The sequence below is a fragment of the Carica papaya genome, chromosome 2 (genome assembly GCF_054855325.1).
Source record: "Carica papaya isolate Zhongbai chromosome 2, ASM5485532v1, whole genome shotgun sequence".
NCBI classification, from domain to species: Eukaryota; Viridiplantae; Streptophyta; class Magnoliopsida; order Brassicales; family Caricaceae; genus Carica; species Carica papaya.
The window spans coordinates 928260-934259 of NC_142310.1; positions in this window are offsets into that span (position 1 = coordinate 928260).

Consider the following 6000-nt stretch of genomic DNA (forward strand, 5'->3'; position numbering starts at 1 on the left):
CGCCCATTTCTTCCCAACAAATTGGTGACCTACATGGGCGCCCATATAACGCCTCATACGGAGCCATGCCAATGCTCGCTTGGTAACTATTGTTGTAGGCAAACTCTATCAGGGGTAAATGGTCGTCCCAATGGCCCCCAGAGTCAAGGACACAAGCTCGGAGCATATCCTTAAATGTACGAATTGTCCTTTCTGATTGTCCATCAGTCTGAGGATGGAAGGCAGTACTGAGAGACAGCTTTGTTCCCACGACTTGCTGAAAGCTACTCCAAAATCGAGAAGTGAACCTAGAGTCCCTGTCGGATACCACTGTCATTGGAACTCCATGCAATCTAACTATTTTCTGGATATACATTCTTGACAACTTGTCTAAGGGGTCGGTCATCCTAATGGCGAAGAAGTGGGAAGATTTGGTAAGCCGGTCAACAATTATCCAGATGGTGTCATGTCCTGAACGTGCATTAGATAATCCCGTCACAAAGTCCATGGTGATGTGTTCCTACTTCCACTCTGGGATCGGTAAAGGCTGAAGTAGCCCACCTGGGTGCTGATGCTCTGTCTTGACCTGCTGACATACCAAGCATTTAGATACAAAGTCGGCTATGTCTCTCTTGATCTCATTCCACCAAAATCGGGGTCGTATGCTTTGGTACATTTTGGTGCTTCCGAGATGCGTGACAAACTTCGAGCTGTGGGACTCTGCCATGATGTTTCTCTTTAACTCACTATCGTTTGGAACACACACTTTGTCTTGGAACCGGAGTAACCCATCGGTAGATACTCAGAATTCTGAGCTCACTCCCTGTTCTGTATCAATCTTGCGGGCTACTAGGGCGGGGTCGACTGACTGAGCTTCTCTTATTCTCTGGATTAACTCGGGCTGGACTGTCAGGCGGCCCAAACATGTGACTCTCCTCAAGTCCTAAAGTCAAACCTGTTGTGTGGCCCCAATTTGCCTGCATTCTGAAAATATCAAATGGGCTAAGATACATGTATTTTTCCTGCTGAGAGCATCTGCTACCACGTTGCCCTTACCCGAATGGTATAAGATATCACAATCATAGTCTTTAAGGAGTTTCATCCACCTTCTTTGACGCATGTTGAGACTTTCTGAGTGAATATGTGTTTCAAACTCTTATGATCGGTATAGATCTGAAAGGTCTCTCCGTATAAGTAGTGACGCCAGGTTTTCAAGGCGTGTATGATTGCGGCAAGCTCCAAGTCATGGGTGGGATAATTCTTCTCATGATTCTTTAACTGTCTGGACCCATAAGGTATGACATTCCCATGCTGCATTAGGACACAACCCAGGCCTAGATAGGAGGCATCACTATAAACTGTATATCCCCCCGATCCACTTGGTAAAGCCAGCACGGGTGCAGTAGTCAGCTACTTTTTTAATTCTAAAAAACTTCTTTCGCAGTGCTTATTCCACTCAAACTTGGCATTCTTCTTTGTGAGTCGGGTTAGGGGAGCTGCTAAACTGGATAATCCTTTAATGAACCTGCGGTAATAACCTGTCATTTCCAGGAAGCTATGGATTTCCTTAACTGATGTCAACTTCTCCCAGCCAAGTACCGCTTCAACTTTTTCGAGATTCACTGATACTTCATCCTTTGATATGATGTGTCCTAGGAAGGCGGTCTGCTCAAACCAGAATCCACACTTACTCAACTTTGCAAAAAACTTCTTTCTTTTGAGGACCTGCAGAACTTGGGCAAGATAGTGAGTATATTCATCTCTGCTTTTTGAATAGACTAAGATGGCATCGATGAACACGATAACAAATTGATTCAAGAACTCTCTGAAGACCCTGTTCATCATATCCATAAAGATTGTCGGGGCGTTGGTTAGCCCAAATGGCATGACAAAGAACTCATAGTGTCCGTACCTAGTTCAAAAGGTTGTCTTGGGGATGTCTTCTATTATGATCTTCACCTGATAGTAACCTGATCGTAGGTCTATTTTAGAGAAGACCTGTGCACCATACAACTGATCGAATAGGTCATCAATCCTGGGAAGGGGATAGTTGTTCTTAATTGTAACCTTGTTCAATCCTCTGTAATCAATACACAGTCTCAATGTTTCATCTCCCTTCTTGGTAAAAGTGACTCCGGCACCCCAATGGGACACATTGTGTCTAATAAAAATACTGTCTTACAATTCAGTGATTTGTTTCCTCAACTCTTCCATCTCAATGCGACTCATGCGGTAAGGAGCAATCGAAATGGGCTGGGTGCCTGGCTGTAGGTCTATAGTGAACTCGACTTCTCTGTCCACAGGTAGTTCGGGCAGTTCGTATGGAAACACATCTGAAAAGTCTCGGACTACCAGAATCTCTTGGATACAAATTTCCTTCTTGGGCTTGCCTAGTTAGAGAAAATAGCAAGATTAAGGTACTTAAAAATTAAAAAAACTTACCATCAATGAATAAGTACTAGATGATTTTATTAATTTGTAAATGGCTCCTCATTAGGAGGATTAAATATAACATTCTTGTTAAAGCAATCTATGGTGGCGTGATACGCCGCTAGATAATCTATCCCTAAGATTACATCAAAATCCCCCGTGTCTAGCCCTATTAGGTCTACACTCAGTTTTCTATTTGCTATCTCCACGGCACAAGCCCTGTAGACAACTTTCCCTAATAGTGTTTCACCCCCAACAGTAGACACAATTAACATTGAATCAAGTTTATTAGGTAATACATTAAATTTGGATGCAAAAACATGTGAAACAAATGAATGCGATGCACCAGTGTCAAATAAAACATGAGCAATATGGTTACAGATAGTGTACATACCCTATACCACATCCCGATCGGCATCGGCATCCTGTTGAGTGAGGTTATAAACCATGTCCTGAATAGGAGGTCTTCCTTGATTCTGGTTCCTCAGGCACTCTCTTGCGTAATGCTGGGCACTACCACATATACGACAGGTGTTGTTGAGGCGGTAGCATGGTCGGTCCTCGTGATCCCTACTGCAGTGCTGACAAATCTTTCCACGTGCTGCCACTGGTCTGGGCCTCTTATATGGTTGGACCGACGCAGTAGGTGCTGGTCTGCGGAGTGGAGCTGAGGGTCGATGACTCCCTACTGACTGAGGACAGGTGTTGAAACTCCTCTCCACAATCTGCACATTTGCTAGAACGGCTAAATATGTCTTGAGCTCCAGTACCAATAAGTGTTGCTTGATCTCTGGGTGGAGGCCCCACTGGAATCTTCTAGCCTTCATGCCCTCATCCATCAATGTCTCCGAGGAATATCAACCCAGCTTTAGGAACTTACGAGCATATTCCGATACCGTCATGTTTCCTTGGACTAGCTGAATAAACTCCATCTCCTTTAGGTGTCAGATGTGCTCGGGGAGATACTCCGCATGGAAGACCGCTAAGAACTGCTCCCAAGTGATTGGTGTAGGTAGGGTGGTCTGCTTGAGCTCCCACCAACGACCTTCTTCCTCTACTAGCATGTAGGAAGCAAGGGCAACTCTCTACTCAGGAACCACTCCCAAGGTCTTGAAAGCTCTCTCAGTCTCCGCCAACAAGTACTGGGCATCTTCGAAAGAGGACCCCCCCTCCCCCGTAAAAGTGGAAGGGTTTAGTCTCTTGTACCTCTCTATGTAGCCCGGGTCGATCAATGAAGGAGCTGGGTCCCGAGGAAGAGGGACTGGACCCGGTTGGGGATAGACTGGGGGGCCTTATTGTGGCACCTGCTGATATAGTGGGGGCACAGGATTGTACTGTAGTGGTGCCAGACAGTACTGTGGCTGGGGCACCGAATTATACTGCAGCGGTGGTGCCGGGTGGCACTGTGGAGGAGCAGGCTCGTGCCGGGGTGGCTTGGGATCCGCTTGCTGCAGCGGTGGCTCAACCTGTGGTAGTGGGGGAGGGTCGAGTAACTCCCTTCTCTCCTATCGACCTTGCTGGGCAGCAATGATCCTTTCCAGCATCTCAAATATTCTGTCCACATCTTCCCGAAGCGAATCATCCCGTGCTGCTTGGTTTAATGGGGGTCTTCCTCTCCTCATTTCTCTGCACCTGCATTTCACAAGTAATTGTTGAGTACGATTTATCGGTGGGTATTTCTCTAAGCATTATTGTGTAAGGGATGAGTTCGATGAACGCGGCTCTGATACCAACTGTAATGGCTCCAAAAATTAAAAGAAAATGTATATATAAAAATTTTTTGAGTGCGGAAGCGAAAATTTTTTTTGATTAATATCCCTTACACAATAACCAAAGCGTATTAAACGTATGAAAGAATAAACCAACTAAAGTAAATACTAGTAATGAATGCTATAATTAAATCTATGAAATCCTCAGTCATCTACTCGCCGTCTTCCTGCGGGACGGGCTCGGGAACCAAGTCTTCCTGATCTGAAATGGTTAAGTAAGGAATGAGCTACACTAGCCCAGTAAAGACATCACACTATCTCACTGCTACAGGAGTAAAGGTTGGTAGAAAACAAAAACGACAATGAAGCATAATTTATAACAAACTCATTTATTAATAATAAAAACCATTACTGTCCACTTACCTCGGTGAGATTCATGAAAGACAACTTATGAACACAATAACATCATAAAATCATGCACACTCTGTAACATAAACACATCAAATACCATACTGCATTTAAAATTGTAAAATAGATCAAACAACAACTGACCCAAAAATACATCAGATTCGATCTCCATTAGCAACCTTAATTAATTATACACATGTATTAATTCATGAAATGCCGTATTATTATTTATTGAGCTTTAATACCATGATCAGAAATAGGGTGAGAAATCCTTATTTGTTTCGGAGTCTGAAATCAGGTTCTCACTGCGCCCACGGACTGTCCCTAGATTCCCTGAATTTTTTTTCGGGAACTGAAATACACTTTCGGTACCTACACATGTCCCGAAAAAACTCAAAATCAGATCCAGGGCCTACTTGGGCACTTTCAGAAACTCTGGCACGACAGCTTCGCTGTGCTCCGGCGACGGCGATCTGCATCAGGTTGGCCGTTTTCGACCGTTTTTGACTGAATTCGGCCAAACTTGCATTGGTTCCTGTGATAAAACACTTTTAGGGCTCTCGGTGGGCCAAAAAATCATGACAAACCGAGACTTACCGGCGGCGGAGCTCTCGGGTGCGACGGCTTCTCCGGCACGAGTCGTGATTTGATGTTTTGCTCCAGTCAACCTGTAAAGAAAAGGACAATGATCACAGTGGTGTAAAAACTACATCAAACGGGAACCGGAAAGGGCCTCATCGGAGGCAAAAACCGAGGGAAGCTGCGAGCTGGGCTTCGACGGTGTTTTCCGATCGATTGGCGATGGTTTGGCTCCGATTTGGCCATAGGTGGATTCAGCATCAAAGAACGAGCCAATGGAAGAAATTTTACCTCATTTGCCAATCGAAAAATCCTCCGGTGCGGCAGCGAGTGGCGGCGGCCGACTTCTCCTGTGACTGGGTCTGTAACGGCCCCGAAAATTAAAGAAAAATGTATATATAAAAAATTTTCTGAGTGCGGATGCAAAATAAAAATTCTGATTAATATCTCTTACACAATAACCAAAGCATATTAAACGTATGAAAGAATAAACCAACTAAAGTAAATACTAGTAATGAATGCTATAATTAAATCTATGAAATCCTCAGTCATCTATTCGCCGTCTTCCTGCGGGACGAGCTCGGGAACCAAGTTCTCCTGATTTGAAATTGCTAAGTAAGGAATAAGCTACACTAACCCAGTAAAGACATCACATTATCTCACTGCCACAGGAGTAAATGTTGGTAGAAAACAAAAACGATCAATGGAGCATAATTTATAACAAACTCATTTATTAATAATAAAAACCTTTACTGTCCACTTACCTCGGTGAGATTCATAAAAGACAACTTATGAACACAATAACATCATAAATATCATAAAATCATGCACACTCTGTAACATAACGCATATAAGACTATCGTTTTTTAATCATCAGACAATAATTTTTCTCTTT